This window comes from Trichosurus vulpecula, chromosome 3 (assembly GCF_011100635.1).
Source record: "Trichosurus vulpecula isolate mTriVul1 chromosome 3, mTriVul1.pri, whole genome shotgun sequence".
Lineage (NCBI taxonomy): Eukaryota > Metazoa > Chordata > Mammalia > Diprotodontia > Phalangeridae > Trichosurus > Trichosurus vulpecula.
This window is the reverse complement of record NC_050575.1, coordinates 385,922,782-385,940,364: the sequence shown is the minus strand read 5'-3', so window position 1 is coordinate 385,940,364 and position 17,583 is coordinate 385,922,782.

Sequence of the window (17,583 nt, the reverse complement as noted above, 5' to 3'; positions counted from 1 at the left end):
AATTTGGCAGATGATTGGATAAAAAAGGGTGTGGACAAGGGAAGAGGGAAGGTGGTGTAGTGGATAGACTGCTAGATTTAAGTGTCAAGAAGATTTGGATTAAAATCCCATCTCTATAGACATGGTCTAGTCACAACCTATCTAGGTCTTAGTTTCCTCATTTGTGAAGTGATGGGGTTAGACTTCATGGTCTCTAAGGTCCTTTCCAGCTTGAAATCTATAGTCCTATGACTCTAAACTTGGGTTTAGATTACATATGGGAGGATTAGGGCACCTTCAACAGAAATCGGAAAATTTGGAGGAGGGGTAAGTTTGGGGTAAGGAATGGGAGATAATCACTTCTATTTTCAACTTAGTGAATTTGAGGTGCCATCAGGACAGCCAGAAGTGTTTAGCAAGTGGTTGGTGATAGGAGATCAGAATTTAAAGAATTAGGGCTAAGTATAACCCTACTACAGAACTCTCCTATCATTTCCTTTTAGATATTATCATAGTACTTTGGACAGGATGGTTACATAGACTTGGGAATCATGTGCTTAAAAATGATCATTGAATCTACAAGAACAGATGCGATAACAAGAGGACCGAGAATGGGGAGAGGAGAGAAGAGGGTCAGTTATTCTTCAGATGTTCTTTGTAAATAAATACACAATTCAATTTAATTCAACAAATCTCTATTATGGACCTACTATGTACAAGACCCTGAGGATACAAAGATGAAATAAGATACTACCCTGCCTTAAGGAGATTATAGTCTAGTAGGGGAATTAGACAAATACAAATAGCTATAACAAAAATTTGAATATGACAAGTGTGTAGGAAAGGTCCAAACTGAGTGTTCAGATTCATCAAGGGAGAGATCACTGAATAATTTAATAATAATAATTAATGATGATGATAATAATAATGATGTAATAGCTAGCATTTATACAGTGCTTCAAAGTTTTTGAAGTGCTTTGCATGCGTTTTCTTCTTTAGTCCTCACAACCATCCTGTGAGGGTGCTATGGGTCAGAGAAGACTTCATAGAGGAAGTGGAATTAGAGCTAGGCCTGTATGGAAGGGAGATACTTCCATGTGTATATATTATCTCCCCCAGTAGAATATAAGCTCCTTGAGGGCAAGGTTTTTGTTTTTGTTTTGGTTTGTTTTTTTTTGGTTTTGCACTTGTAGCCAGAGGTCTTAGCACAGAACTTGGCTCATAGTATGATCTGAGTAAAAACTGATTGATTGATTGACCCTAAAGATGTCAATAGGAAGGGATGGTGAGTAGGAGAGAACAGGGGGTACTATTTCAGGCATGAGGAACAGTGTGTGCAAAGATAGGCAAGGAAAGGATGAGATCAGGGAACAGCACACAGTGAGCTTGGCTGGAATGAAGACTACACGAAGAGGAGGGAGTAATGCTCTGTAAGGTTAGAAGTCTAGTTTGGAGCCAGATTGGGAGATTCCTGAATGTCTCTAACATCAGAATAAGATCAGCTTGTTGCCTTCAGCAGGGAGAAGACTCATCTCCTTTCCTTTCTCCCATTCTCAATCCCTTCAGATCATCCCTGAGCCTAAACTGGCAATTCCCTTCTTTGTCCCCACCTGACCTGGCAATGATCAGAGGAAGGGTAGCCAGAGATTGACTCAATTAGTTTATGGGCAGTTTTTGTCAGGAAAAAACCTGATCAGGATAACAGAGCAGGGATCTTCCACGAAAAATACTGGGAAATGGGAAGGAATTGAATCTGTGTGAAATAATTTCTCAGAAAAATAAATAGAAAGCATTTTTAGTTGAATCTTCTTATGAGTATTTTCTACTGACAAAAAGGAGATTTTTCCTCCAGTGGAAATGATTACCCAGGGAGAGTGGGTTATTGCATAACCCTCAGAGTCTTCTGAAGGAGCCTGGAATTCTTAGGAGTAAGCTGGCCCTTCCAACTCCAAACCTTCCATTCTATGAACTCCTTCAGGGAGTCACTACTCTTTCTGCACCAAATACAGTAGTAATTCGTTATCCACAGATTATTTCCTTTATAAGCAGTATGCTGCAGGGGAAAGAGAACTGTCTGGGGTCCTGAATTCTAGTCCCAGCTCTCGTTCTAAATTTGTGTGATGTGGGCTGAATTGCTTTGCCTCTGTAAGATTCTTTTACTTCATCAGCAAAGTCGGGATTATGCTGACTAACCTACTAAGCTCAAAGGATTTGGGAAAAATGCTATGATATATATGAAAATCAGAAATAGAAGGTACCATTTAAAAATAAGTCATTAAAATGTTGTTGTTGGTCAGGTTAACTAGACTGTTTCTCCCAACCCCCATTTTCTTTTTAAATATTTGTTGTAAGATATAGTTCACTGGGTGGTGAGGGGGCAGGGATGTAATCAGAAATGAAAATGACATAAAAATATAAGATATCAATAAAATTAAGATCTAAAAACAATAATTCAGAAAATCTCAGAATTGGGAAGGACCTCAGAGGTCATTAAGTCCTCTAAACTGAATGTTGCTGTTTTTCACTGTGACACACTTCACATGGACAAAGTCTATGGGAATGAATGGTCCAGACATTTGTAAAGAAGATTGCTTAGAAAGTGGGATTTCATAAATATAAACAGTAGGCAACCAAGAGCCATTGCTCAGTGGATAAATGGGCAAACGATATGAGCAAACACTTCACAAAAGAACTGTATGCTATTAATAATTGTATGAAAGACTGCTCCAGATCCTTTATAATAAGATTAATATAAGTCAAAATTACTCTCCACACTTGGGAGGTTGGTAGAAGTGAAAAAGGATAGATACGGTCTATTCTGGGACGACTGCTAGGTAGTAGCTCCAGCCCAGAGAAGAGGAGATACTAGGGACATCTGAAATCAGTGCCACACTCAAGTGACATAAGCAATTATAATTATCAAGTTTGGACCCAGAGGAGAGATAATAATAATTAATAATAATAATTTATATAATTCCAGGCCCTGTGCTGAGTTCTTTACAATTACTATCTCATTTGACCTCTCACAACAATCATGGAAGGTAGGGGCTATTAGTATCCCCATTTTACAGATGAGGAAACTGAGGCAAAGTGACCTGCCCACTGTCACACAGCTAGTAAGTAGCTGAGGCCAGATTTGAACCCAGGTTTTTCTGACTCTAGGCCTGACATTCTATCCATTACACTACCTAGCTACCCTAATTACCTTACTTAATTACTTATGGCATATGATGTTAGGCTTGGTTAATGTGTTGATTGGTTTTGCTAAACAGCTGTTTTCTTACTTTTTCTTTTTGCAATCCTTTCATTCAAAGTATGACTAGAGCAAAAGGGAGTGATAGGTTAACTGCATTTAGCACAGTGCCTGGCATATAGTTGGTGCGTAATAAATGTTTATTAATTGCTGTAAAAGTATCAATGAATATATTTTTAAAATATTCTTTAAGAAAACTTAATTCATAAAATGATTCATTGCACAGGAGAAATCAAGTAGAGTGACCTGAGAAAATTTGGGTGCATTGGGGGGGAGAGGAAAGAAAGGCATTGTAGAAAAAGTGGATCCTAAGATAGGTCTTGAAAGAAAAGGATTTTGTTGGGTACAGATGGGAGATCATTAGAAATTTTTAGGTAGGGCACAATATAACAAAATGCATGGAGATAGGAGAGAATAAGTATGAGAGAAATGACAGTATTTGAGTTTGGCTGAAGCACAGAGATCACAAAGGAGTCTAGAAAGAAATGAAAGGTAGATTGGAGACAGATTAGGGGAAGCTCTGAATGCCATTGCCATTAAAGTGTGTACTTTATTGGAGAGGTAATGAGCGGCCCCTGAAAAATTTTGAAAGAGGGTATGGCATGATTAGACCAGTGCATTGGGAAGGTGGTTTTGGCAGGTTTTTGAGGACAGGATTAGGAAGGGGGAGACCAGAATGGAGGCTATTATAATAGTACTGAGGCCAGATAATGAAGACCTGAACTGAGGAGATGTCAGTGAGATTAGAAAGGAGAAGAAGGAAAAGAGAACTATTTCAAAGGTGAAATAGAGAGGATAGTACTGGACAACTCCTTAGATTTGTATTTCTAAATTTTCACAATGCTATCTTATATATATGTATATATATATATACATATATATATATATACATATATATGTGTGTGTATAGATGTGTATACCTATGTGAAGATATATTTGTATACATATACACACATATATGTATGGTGTATATATACATATATGTTTATACATTTATATACATTATTGAGAGAGAGAGGAGAGAGAGAGGAAAGAGAAAAATAAGAGAAAATGGAAAGAGAAAAAGAGAGAGAAGGAAGGAAAAGAAGAGAAAGAGAAGAAAGGGAGGAGAGAGAAGAAAAAGAGAGAAGAGAGAGAGAAGAAAAGAGAGATAAAGAGGAGAGAGGAGAAAAAGAGAGGGGGAAAGAGAGAGAGAAAGAGAGAAGGGAGGGAATAGAGATGGGGAAGGGAGAGAGTACAAAATGTAAGCTCCTTGAAGGCAGGAGCTATTTTGGTTTTGTATCCCCAATGACTAACGCAGTACTTTGAACTTGGAAGATGCTAACTGAATGTTTGAAGAGTCAGGAGTGACTAAAATTTTGAGAATGAGTGCTGGGGGGATGGTGATGCCATCAAAATGGCCAGCTTAGTGTCAGGGACAGGTTTGGGCAAAGATGGTGAGTTCAATTTTTGAGATGTTGAATCTGAAGTGTTGTCCGGACATCCAAGTAGAAGCGTTCAGAAGTTAGGTGGGGATGTGGCGCTGGGATTCAAAGGAGAGTGTTCAGGGCTGGAAATATCGATTTGGGAATCATCTGAATTCAAATGATGCCTGAGACTGATTAATACCTAAGGTCCCTTCTGTCTCTAACATTGTCCCATCCTGTTTTCAAGGCCCAATCAGCTGTAATATTCCATGCTCCTTAGACTAAGAATCTCCCTCCTCCATCTGTTAACTCCCCTTTCCCCACCCACACTTCATTTCTCACACCCACATATTCACATCCCTTCATGCTACCAAATAAGCCTTGTCTTACACCAACATTTCCCCAGGCACAAATATTTCAGCCTGGATATTCCAGGCTCCAGAACTGGAGTGCTGATACCCGCCTTAGCCTTGAGCCACACTCTAATGAAATGTACATGTTCTAAGTGGGGCTTCTTCATTTATAAAGGGCTGCCAAAGCTATGTAGATGGAACTCCTTCTCTGCTGACCTTCTGCCCTACTTCAAATGAGCTTTTCAACCTTTTAAAAAAAATGCGGTTTCACTTTCAACTGTGTTAGAGCTTAGGATATATTATTTTGGCTCTAAGGGAGCATTTGGTAGAAGGCATCAGTTTCATAGATCTGACCCTGGTAATATTGACCAGCAAACCTCATACTGGGAGGGTCTGATATGAAGCAGCAGTCCCTCATGGCTTTATTGGTTCAACTATATTGTGGGTGTAGGTATGTGTGTGGGTGTGGGTAGGGCTGTGCATTTCCGGGAAATCCTAATATCGAAGAACCAGAGCTAAAAGAGACCTCCAAAGCCACCTAGTCCAATCTTAGACCTAGCAAGATTAAGTGATTTGAACCCAGGTCCTTTGATTCCAAGGGCCAAAGTTTTTCCTTTTGTGACAAGCTGACTGCTAGAAATGATCTGCATAAACATCGCCATGTCAGTATTATCCATCTAGTCCACTCTTAGATCTAGCAAGATTAAGTGATTTGCCCAAAGTAACGCTGGTAGTAATCATCAGAGGTAGCATTTGAACCCTGATCCTTTGATTCCAAGAGACAGAGTTTTTCCTTCTGTGCCAGGCTGACTCCTAGAAATGACCTGCATAAACACTGCCACATCAATATCATGCACAATGATATAATTATAAAAATTAAAGCTACAAATAAATATATCCAAGAAATAATGCCTCAGGGCTCTAAGTCAGAGCCTGCTCTGTGGGTGGACTCCATGTTTGGTCCTGGAAGCTCTGTCGAAACAATAAGTCCTCCAGACTTTACCCTCCACGCCAACTCACTTAGAATTAGCTCACAGTGGGGGAAATCTATGGAAGAGATTGTCCCTCCCATATGTTTCTTCTAGTTTTCTCTGCTCAGTGGACTTTACCTGGAGATAATGTCTGTTCTTCAGAAAGTGCTGACGCAGAGGTTGAATCATCCTAATGCCTTTGAATTTTAGGAGGTTATTCCCAAAGGAAGGCACCACCCTCAGCCACTAGTGATTCCAACAGCAATCTACCTGCAGTTAGGAGCCCTGGCTTCTGGTCACAACTGTGACTTTTATTAGCTGTGCGACCTTGAGCAAAAAATACTTTCAATTTCTGGGCCTCGGTTATTTCATCTGTAAAATGTGTGATATTAATTAATTTTTACAGCATCCTGGGCTTCCAGATCTGGATAGCACTTCCAAAGGAAAGATTATATTTAACATATCTGACAAAATGAGCTCTTTCCCCTGTTTGTTGTGACTATGCAACCCCTTTTGATGGAGGTTTTTATAATCAGGAAAACTCTGATAGCCTTCATAAATATTTTTAGATCTAACCTTAATTCCTCATACTGTGGTTTAAGAATCTTCTCTCTAGTATCTATCTTTGATGAAGTAATGGAAATCATTCTGAGGACTTGGCTGGGCATTCAGAGTTTACACTTTCAGCAATCTCTGCTGATGAAGTGAAATATCATGTCTCATGTATATATACACATACACACATATACATATATACATATATATACACATATATACACATATATACACACATACATATACGCACACACACACGCATGTACACAACATAAATTTAGGCACATAAACATGCAGATGTTTATACATGTGCAGGCCTACATATGTATATGCATATATGCCTGCAACATAGATTTATACACACATATACAAATACATGTCTGTACACATATGTGCATAGATACATATTCACATATGTATTTGATTATTTGTTGCTTTCACAATGAGAGGTAACTCATTATGTAACAGATAAAATTATGAGATTTGGAGCCAGGACAACCAAGACTCCAATAGTAGTTTCAACACTTAAAAACTGGGTGATCATGGCCAAGTCATTTAATCTCTTTGAGCCACAGGCAATTGTCTAACACTTTTCTGCTGAGCTATAGAGGGGGAGAAAGTTTTTAAAAAACATTTTTACAAGGATCTGGCTAAGAATCCTCTCCAGGTCTGCCTCCCTCTCTCCTTTCTCTTTGTTGCTGTAAATAGGGTGGCACAGTAGAAAAAGCCGGGGCTTGGAAGTCAACATTGATACCAAGCCAAGCTCAACCATGTGTTTGTTCCCCATGTGGTCTTAGGTAAGTCACTTCCCCTCTGAGGCCCTGGACTTCTGTCTCTGCTCAGCAGAATCTCTAAGGTCTCTCCTGGATCTAGGTTGAGATTACAGTTCACTGGATCCACATCCTTGGCACCAGCCATTTTCACAATGATGGATATGGGTGCAGGTGACAACTATCATTCCATTCCCTGGTCCTAGGGTCCTGAGTCCAAATCACCTACCCAAATCCTACCAATCTCACAATCGGTCATCAAAGAAAGGGAACCTTTTGGCCCCTGCCGACTGGAAGGGTCTTTGAAATAAGACATTTGCTCTCCCACTAATCAATCACTTAAACCAGCTCCTCCCTCTACACAGACTTGGCTTTGATATCTTATAATACCACAAAACCAAGAGTGGCATATGGTCTCATCCTCCCCTTTGTAGCATTTCCCTACAAAGTACCTCTGGATGATGAACCTAAGATGAATGCCTTCCTGGCTCTTTAAATAGGTTTAGAGGATTTAGCATTAGAAGGGAACTTAGACATCACCCTGTCCTTCCATTTGGAAAAGGGGGAAACTGAGGTTTAGGGGAAGGTCAAAAGGTGCAAAGTCACAAGTTACCTTTAAAGAGCAATCTGGGCTTTTGTTGAAAATCTTAAAAAGAAAAAGGCAAGAAGGCACTATAGCAGAGAGGGTGTTAGATTCAGAGTCTGCAGATCTGACTTTAAGTGTCAGCTCCAGCACTTGGATAAACCACCTTATCGCTTTTAGCCTCAGTTTCTTCCTCTGGAAAATGCCATTAATAATACTTGCATAATTATCTCACAGAAAAGAGCCAAGAAATAGCTGTTATAATGGAAGGGAAGAGGGGGGAGGTGAAAGGGAATGATTGAACCATACTCTCATCGAATTTGGCTTAAGAAGGGAATAACATACACACTCAAATGGGTATTTTATCCTACAGGAAAGTAGGGGGGAAAGGGATAAGGAGGGGATGATAGAAGGGAGGGCAGGTTGGAGGAGGGGGTAGGCAGAAGCAAACACTTTTGTAAAGGGACAAGGTCAAAGGAGAAAATAGAATAAGTGGGGGATGGGATTGGATAGAGGAAAATATAGTTAGTCTTTCACAACATGACTATTGTAGAAGTGTTTTGTATAAGGACACATGTATAACCTATATTGAATTGATTGCTTTCTCAATGAAGGTGGGTGGGGAAGGAAGAAGTGAGAGAATTTGGAACTCAAAGTTTTAAAAATAAATGTTAAAAATTGTTTTTACGTGCAACTGGGAAATAAGATATATAGGCAATCTGTCTTGCCCTACAAGAAAGTAAGGGGGAAAGGAGATAAGGGGAAGGGTGAGGTGATAGAAGGGAGGGCAAACTGGGGAAAGGGGTAATCAGAATGCATGCCACCTTGGGGTGGGTGGGAGGGGAGAGATGGGGAGAAAATGTGTAACTCCAAATCTTGCAGAAATGAATGTCAAAAATGAAAAATAAATAAATTAATCTAAAAATAATACTTGTACAACAATAATGCATTGGTGTAGCCATTCTGGAAGGGAGTTTGCAACAAAGCCTCCAAAGCAACTAACTTGTATGCATCAATACCACTACTAGGGCTAAACCCCAAAGATGCCAAAGCAAGAGGAAAAGCACTCATATGTGCCAAAAATATTTAGAGCAATCCTTTGTATAGCGGAAAAGAATTGGAAGCTAAAAGGATGCTCATCAACTGAGGAATAGCTGAACAACTTGTTATATGAATGTAATTGAATAGTAGTGTGGCATAAGAAATGGCAAAAGGGTCAATTTCAGAGAACTCTGGGAAGATTTGTATGAACTGATGTAGAGTTCAGTGAGTAGAACCAGGAGAAAAATTTGTACAGTAAGAACAACAGCATAAAGGAAAACAATTTTGAAGGACCTAAGAACCCTGATTAATACAGGGTGTTCCTAAAGTCTGGACACATAGGCAAAAATACATGTTTTCAAGAAATGAAGTGAATGAGATTTTCAACAACATTTTATTTAATTGGAATATCAACAAATAACATCTTCAATATGATTTCCATCATTTGTAAAGCAAAGGTTGATGCACTTTGCAAGATTCGTGTGAACTTGATGCAATAACTCCGCATTGCTGTCAATTGCCTATGTGTCTAGACTTTAGGAACACCCTGCATAATGTCTAATCAGGATATCAGGGGACCTGTGAAAAAGATGCTACACACCTCCTCACGTACAGTTCATGGACTCAAGATGCAGGAAGACATGTATCTTCAGACATGGCCAATGTAGAAATTTGTTTTGCTTGAACGCGTGTTTGTTATGAGGGTTTTGGTTTTATTTTTAATTTGGGAATAGGGGTTGCTGGGTATAAGAAAGTAAAGAAAGGAAGGGAGGGAGGATGGAAGGAAGGCTGGAAAGAAAGGAGGAAAGAAGGAAAGAAGGTAGGAAGGAAGGAAGGAAGGAGAGAAGGAAGGAAGAAAAGGAGGAAAGAAGGAAGGAAGAAAAGACTTATTAAATTCTTACTGTGTGTAAAGCACAGTGCTACTCCCTGGGGATACAAATAGATACTAAGATGGTCTCTGCCCTCAGGGAGCTCACATTCAAATAGAGGTGACAACACATATAGAAAGTATCAACTGCAAGTCAGATGGAAAGGCCTCATGTTCCTTGGGGTACAGCTGCAGAGCAGATGTTACTACCTCTTCTTCAATGTCTCTTTAACTGATAAAATCACATTAGTTTCTGATGTTGAACCATTGGACAGTGACAAAGACTTTGGTGACAAGACATTTCCCTGCTGGGTCTTCAGAAGCTGTGTCTGTAGCCCCAGCAGGAGCAACTGCCAGGCTGCGCCTCCACATGGGCTGCTTCATAGGATAATAACTGAGGGTACTGGGATGGAAGCATTACTCTTCCCAAGCTCTTGGATTCAGGGTGCTAGGCTATCTCCATTAAGGTTTGAGAGAAGATGGCAGCTGCAATGTTTTCCTTTGCCTGACATATGACACCTCCTGTCTCTCCTCCAGGGTAAGAACTGCTTCAGCTATGTTGACCTCTCTGCACCGGCATAGGCAGCCAGCAGGCAAATGGTAGGGATGGCTGACGTGAGGAGTCACATCCCCAGATAATGGCCATATACTCCCATCTCCAGGGTTCCTACATCTCTCTGGCCACTGATGGCTTCAGTAGCCATCAATTGGTGGTTCAATAGCTGCGTGATTTCTCCCTTCAGTGACGGTTACAGGTGCTGGACTGGAAGCGAGTCTGGTGGTTGGAGGGTGGGGGGAATAGACACCAAGGACATTGGGTTCAGGGTCCTGAACTTTCTCCACCAGTGTTTGAAGGAAAATGATGGTCGAGGTGGTTTGATCTCCCTGGCCTACACTCCCTTCCATTTTCCCTTCAAAGTGTCCTGATGTTTCAGCTTCAAATAGGCTCGCCTGCCTGCTCCTTATGTGGCAGCTGGCTGACATTTGGTGGGGGTGGCTTGTGCCCCCTGTACAGAGATCCTCCCCTGAATCCAACCCCTACACCACAGCCACCAGCCCAGTGATATCTCAGCACTGAGGAAATGAAAAGTTTCTCTTTCCTCTAGAAAGTTTTGAGGCTACACTAACCACCCTAATGAAACAGAGCTTTCTACTTAGTCTTATTACATGGATCACTTAGTGGGCAGGGGCAGGGACAGGAATCAGGAGGGAAAAGGCAGCAATTTTATTCCTCAAGGCCTTGGATTTTAGAGAAGGAGGAGTTTTCCAAATAATGCTTTTTGACAGCTTTTGGGGTGGATTAAAACAAAGCCAAGGGCAGAGATGTCTGTTGTTCAATTCTGTAAGTAAATATTTTTAGGGCTATTCATTGTAGGTTTTGTTTTAGGAAAAGACCTTTTTTCTCTTTAAAATAATAATAATGCCAGTAATCAGTTTGCAGGGTAATTTTCTCCATGGTGATTGAGGGGTGACACCGAGGAACTCCCATGCCTGATCCCTTAAAATTCCAGCTTTGGATTTCCATAAATCTGAGAAGGGTACATGGAGGCTTCTTGCCGTGGCTGGTATGGAAGTAGGTGGGGCTTTACTGGTCTTTTCATTTTTAATGCTCTGGCAAGATGCCATCCTCTGGGACCTGACCCATTCATCCCCACTCATAGTGTTAATTGGAATACCTCACTTAAGGACATTAAGTAAAATAAAAGCATCCAGACAACCCCAGCTTATTCATCTGTTTATTTGTCTGACATTCTCCAGGCACCAATAAAATACAGTCCCATCCTGGCAGAGGAGTTGGATGGGGAAGAACAAATCCAATACAGTTTGTACAATGTTTGGAGAAAAGAGGAAAGACAATGGAAAAAAGAAGGGTCATTTCAGTTAATGGGATTGAGATTGTACTGGAGGCTCAGTATGTTGGAGTGGTGTGCATCTGTCTTCCCCTGTGTCTTTCTAAGGCCCACTTGCTCAACTGAAGGACTCAGTGACTTCTTTTAAAAAACAGTAAGACACAGAGCCAGGCTTTGTATCCCTGTCCTCAGACTCCTACTCCAGAACTCTTCCCACTGAGACTTATCACTCTCAAAAACCAACAACTAAGTTGTATATGGCTTGTGATCTGAATGGAGATTGGGATACTCATCTTGATGAAGTCCCCAATACTTCAAGGATAGTTGTCTGTGCCATCTCCCCTTCTGAAACAATAAGATCCATGAGAGAAGGGATCACATTCAAAGGCACAAATGAGATCCTTGATCTCATCAATTTGGGAACTCCCTCCAAAGATGCCAATTGAAACATACCTTTCCATCTTGAGCAACTCTCTTCCATGTCTTCCCAAAAGGTCTCTGTAGGGAGTCCACTCAACATGTTGGAAGCTTCCTTGTTTCTCCTAACATAATGAAGATACCAACTCTAGCTGTCCACCTGTCATCCCTTCCTCTTACCACATGACCAGCTCATCTCCGCTTTCTTTGATGGCATTCTTTACTCCTGTCCTTCAGAGTTCTTCATTGGTTCATATCATATCTAAACTCTGTAGTCCTCTCCCCTACCCTCCAAAATCATTGCCTAGTACAATGCTCTAAACATAAGCAGTCACTTAATAAATCTTAACTGGGATTCGAACTCAATTTACCATGTAGTTGAGACAAGTTATCATCTTTCTAATGAGATAGTTAACAGTTCCAGCAAGGATATGCTAAATGCCTGGTAAGAAGAACAGAAAATGAAGTCATTGAGTCCATATGCATTTATTAAGTACCTACTATGTGCTAAGTGTTAGAAGTTCAGAGGAGGGAGAAAATGGAATGGTATAAATTCAGGGGCTGCATAGTACAATGGGGCCAATGCTGGATTTGGAATCAGAGGCCCTGGGTTTAAGTCCTAGCCCTGCCACCTACCATCTGCACCTACAACCTTGGGCTTTTCTGTGATGCAATTTCCTCATTTGTAAGATGAAAGAATTAAAATAGGTGATTTCTAAGTTTCCTTCTAGGTCTAAATTTAAGTCCATATGTTTTGCTTCCTTCCCAGGAAACTCTCTCTGACCCCTCCAAATGGCTGTGTGATCTTAGCAAACCAGTTTCCTTCTGTGCACCTTAGTTTCTTCCTTTGATAAAAGGTGCACGAATCAGTGATTTCTGAGGGCCCTCTCAGTTCTTCAGGTTCCTAATTTTGTGCTTCTCTCAATACAATGAGAAGTAGCCACTTTACCCTTCGTGATCTTTCAGCTCAAAAGTAGAAGAGAAGCTGAGGTTAGTTGGAAGTGAATGTGGTCAGTCGGAATGCTGCCAGTGGATGAGAAATGTTGCTAATCAGATTGTGAAACCTGGATAAGGAGATAAGTGAAAAAAATCTAAAATTATTCTCGATTGCAGTTTTGTCATGGAAGGAGGCTCGTCTTTCCCTGTTAGCATGTGCCAGGATGGAACGCGTTGTCACATCAGTTAGGAATGAGGCAGCTTTGATTTCACATGTTTGTTTTTTTGGGCTGCAAATTCTGTCTGTTGTTCAGAAGGACTCTTTCCTGTTCACTGACTGCTGAGAGGAGCTTCAACAGCGCAGATCAATGAATGGCTATCTCTGTTGGATACTTTGGGACCATTCCAGATGTGTCAACTTGTAAATAGATGAGGTGTTTTTTTTTTCTCTTTGCCAGAGATTCTATTGGAAGCTGGGAGATCTATTTTTCTCATCAATAGGAGGGAGAATATATATGCATATCCATGCTAATGGGAGCTGTCTGCACAAAACATCAATTATGACTTTCAGAGAGCTGTAAAAAAGAGTGTACAGTATCCCCAAAATACATTAAGTAAATGCTATTTGTCAACTGATCAATAAACATTTATTAAATACCTACTATGTTCTGGGCATTGTGCAAGGTGTTAGGAATGTACATTTCTTTTAAGATCATAGATTTAAAGGTAGAAAGATAAAGAACTCCATTTCCAATTCTTTGCCACTGCAAAAGAACTTCTGTGCATATAAATCCTTTTCCTTTTACTTTGATATCTTTGGGATATAGACGTGGTAGTGGTATTGTTGGGTCAGAGGGTATACACAGTTGGGCATAGGTCTAAATTCTTCTCCAGAATAGTTGAACCACTTCACAACTTTACCAGTAACCTATTGAGTCTTCTCTTCTTTAGGGTAAACATGTTCAGTTTTTTCAACTGATCCTCGTATGACACGGACTCAAAGCACTTTACTGTCTTGGTTACCCTCCTTTGGACACTCTCCTGGCTGTTGATGTTATCATGGTGGTTAGAACTGAACATATTACTATAGAGCCTACTGGAGAGGGAATACAGTGGGCCTATTGCTTTCCTATTCCTGGAAGCTATTCCCCTATTTTAATGTGGCCCAGGGTCACATTAGCTTTTTTGGCTGCTACATAATACTGTGTTGGCTCATAGTAAACTGGAATTCCACTGAAATCCTCATTTTTTTCATATTATTTTTCATATTATACAACTAGGTCTCTCTCTTCTTATATTTATAAAATTGATTTTTTGTATCCAAGTGAAAAACTTTACACTTATACCCATTGAATTTCATCTCAGGTTCATCATCTCAGGAACATTTTGCATCTCAACTCTGTCATCCAATGTGTCTAATATCTGTCCCATTTTGGTGTCATCTGTAAATCTGATGGATCTAACACCTATGTATGACTTTATCCAAATCACTGATAACATTAAACAACACAGAGTTAAGCCTAAATCCCTGGGGCCTTCCATGGGAGATTTTTTGGCATACTGACATTGAATGATGAACAAACAACTCTTTGAATCCAGCCATCTAACCAATTCTGCATCAATAAGATTTTATTATCATCTAATTCCCATGTCGCTCCCATCTTCTCCCCAAGAATGGTGTGAGATGCGTTGTCAAAAGTTTCACTAAAATCCATGTAAATTATATTCACAGTATTTCTCTCACCTACTGGTTTGATGATCTTTCCATCAACAGAAATGAAGTTAGTCTGGCATGACCTGTTCTTGATGAAGACAACTATGGTCACTGTTTCCCTTTATAGTAGTCCACCATCTCTTTAATGAACAATTCCAGAATTTTCCCAGAAATAAAAGTCAAGTTCACTGACCCTAAGGCTTATAAACTGTTCTCTTACCTTTTTTTTCTTTAAAAATGCGAATATTTGCTCTTTTTCAATCTTGTGGTACTGTTCCCATTTTCCATGGGCATACCAGCAATCACAATAGACTTGATTTCATCAAGGGTAACTAGGTGACTCCTCTTACTGTCTCTTTAATTATTTGGGGTGTCGATTCTCATTTTGTTTTATCATTTCCAGTGTAAAGGATGTTTTCCATTGCTGAGAAACAAGAAATAATGAAGAACTGAGAACCTCTGCCTTCTTCTTGTTATTAGTTATCATCATTCTGACCTTCAACCAAAAGTCTATTCTTCTTTGATCCTCTTTTCTTCCAACATAACTTAAAAAAATTAAAACTCTTTGTTGTCCTTAGTTTGGCTCACCAGCCTCAACTCATTCTGAGCATTCCTCCCTTTATTTTCATAGGACTTTGCCTTGATCTTAAGTTCAGATCATCTGACTCCAAGCCCAGCATTTACAGTTTCCTCTCTGAACTCCATCTGGTAGATGTAAGTTACTTGTCAGCTTGCCTATGTCTTGTAACTTTTGTTAATTCTACCATGTCTTTTGGCCAGCCAGTAAACATAGACTAATCCATGCCGGTCACAGTGAGAAACACAAAGTACCATATTGATCCATCCTGGAGAAAAAGAGTGACCAGATATGCATGTCTACACAAGGACATACACAGACATATATTTATATTTTTACATACATACATACATACATATATACATACATACATACATACATACACACTCACAGACCTGTAAAGGAAGGTTGATATGATTTCTCCTCCTTCTCCTCTTAGACTGATGTAACCACAGGACGTAACTACCCATGATGAGGTTTAAATGTGTTAAGGAGAGGCTTGTATATCAGGAGATCCCTTGGGGAGGTGTAACTTAGTCGATATTTATTAAGTACCGCTATGTGTCAGGCACTGTGCTAACAGCTGGAGATACAAATACAAACAGGAAAAAAAGACAATCCCTGCCCTCAATGAGCTTACATTTTAATGGAGGAAGACAACAGGTAAAAGGATAACAGAAGAAATGAGGGAGAAGGTACATGCTGAGAAAATCTAGAGGGTCAGGAATGAAGGTCAAGGAACAATGAAGACGTTGACAACCTGGGCGCTTCCCTTAAAAATCAGAGTTCTGGGAGGAACCAGTTAATTGAAAGAAGGGATCACAGGGGCAGAGGGAGCTTCCAGGGTGAGAAAGCCATGGGTGGAGTGAGCTTCCAGGGTGAGAAAGCCTTATTGAATCAAAAACAGAACAGTAGGATCAGATGAAGAATGGTAGGATAAGCTTTAGAAATCAGTTCTCTGACTCTGGGAGGCAGATTTAAAGAAGACCCGCAGCTCCAGACAGGAGATGAAGAAAAGGAAGTCTATAAACATCTACATGGAGCTGAAGAGTAGGAGTTTAAAGGGAGGCCACCACCATTTCCCTTGGGCCAATCTGACTCAAGGTTTGTTGGTCATTAACTTCATTATTAATGCCCCTCCCCCAACCACAGAACCCCCCCACCCAACAGAGGTCCCTGGCACCTCGTAAAGGGGTCACCTTGGTATAATTGTACCCCTGAGGCCTTGGACAAATCACTCTCCTTTTTCCTCATCAGCCTCAGTCTTCTCATCTGTAATAAATAGGGTTAGGCTAAATAATTTTTATAGTCCCTTCTAGCTCTAAACCCTATGATGTAATATTTTTATTCATCATGCTGGCCTATCCAGGACCAAATAAATTCTTTAATGTCTTTATGTCTATGACCAAATATTTTTCAAGCTGGATTTAAAAAAACCCAAACTGGAAACTAAGGATGCCTACCAATTGAGAAATGGCTGAACAAATTATGTTACACGAAAAGGATGAATTCAGAGAAACCTGGAAAGACTTGTATGAACTGAAACAGAGTAATGTGAAAAGAACCAGAACAATTTATACAGTAACAACGTCATAAAGACAAACAACTTTGAAACTCCAATCAACAATAATGACCAACTGTGATTCTGGAGGATTCATAAAGAAACCCAGAGATGATGTAGATACAGGGTGCAGAATGAGACATATATACATATATATACGTACATATATATATACATATAATATATATGTATATGTGAAGTGGATGATGGGGAATTTGCTTTGCTTGACTGTGTATTTATTACATGAGTTTTTTCTTTTTTCTTTTTGATGTGGGGCTGACAGATAAAATATTTCATTTTAAAATAAAATTTAATTTAAAAATCCACCTCAGAGCCCAAACCACAGTTGACTTGCTTTCTTCCAGCCATGAGTGGCTGTCACAATGAGATCCATTGTTAGTCTTGCCCCGCCCCACAGATCACCAGGTTTCAGAGGGTTCATCCAAATACAGCACTTCAAACAAATGAGAAAAAAAATAACATGTGCTCATGCTTTGAGATAAGCTGGCTTTATCAGCATCTTTTCTCCCGGCTGGCACTAACTGTTCAAATCATCCCCTTTTTACACACTGTATATAAACATCACCTGTTTGTGCAGAATGACACAGGCTACCCCCTGCTACTGGTGTTATCACGGAGGAAGCACTGAGTGGGTGTGGGTTTCAAAATGGCCTGCAACAATACAATAACATACATTTGATTTGTCCTGGAGCTAACAAAATAGTCAGCTAGGTCCTAACAACTTGTTT